The sequence below is a fragment of the Rhinopithecus bieti genome, unplaced genomic scaffold (assembly GCF_001698545.2).
Source record: "Rhinopithecus bieti isolate Rb0 unplaced genomic scaffold, ASM169854v2 scaffold_21412, whole genome shotgun sequence".
Classification (NCBI taxonomy): domain Eukaryota; kingdom Metazoa; phylum Chordata; class Mammalia; order Primates; family Cercopithecidae; genus Rhinopithecus; species Rhinopithecus bieti.
In genome coordinates, this window is record NW_016811643.1 from 1,458,699 (window position 1) to 1,459,164 (window position 466).

Below are 466 nucleotides of genomic sequence, written 5' to 3' on the forward strand. Positions count from 1 at the left end.
AGCCAGGATGGTCTCGATCTCCTGACCTCGTGATCTGCCTGCCTCGGCCTCTGAAAGTGCTGGGATTACAGGTGTGAGGCCACCGCACCCAGCCCTTCTTTCTTTTTTTTTTTTTTTTTTTTGAAACAGAGTCTTGCTCTGTCACCCAGGCTGGAGTGCACTGGCACCATCTTGGCTCACCTCCTGAGTTTAAGCAATTATGCTTCATCTCCTGGATTTAAGCAATTATGCTTCAGCCTCCCAAGTAGCTGGGATTACAGGCATGTGTTACCATGCCTGGCTAATTTTTGTATTTTTAGTAGAGATGGGATTTCACCATGTTGGCAAGGCTGGTCTGGAACCCCTGACCTCATGTGATCCAGCTGCCTCAGCCTCCCAAAATGCTGGGACTACAGGTGTGAGCCACCTTACCCGGTCAGGAAGTGAATTCTAGTGCTAACCTTTTTTTTTTTTTTTTTTTTTTTTT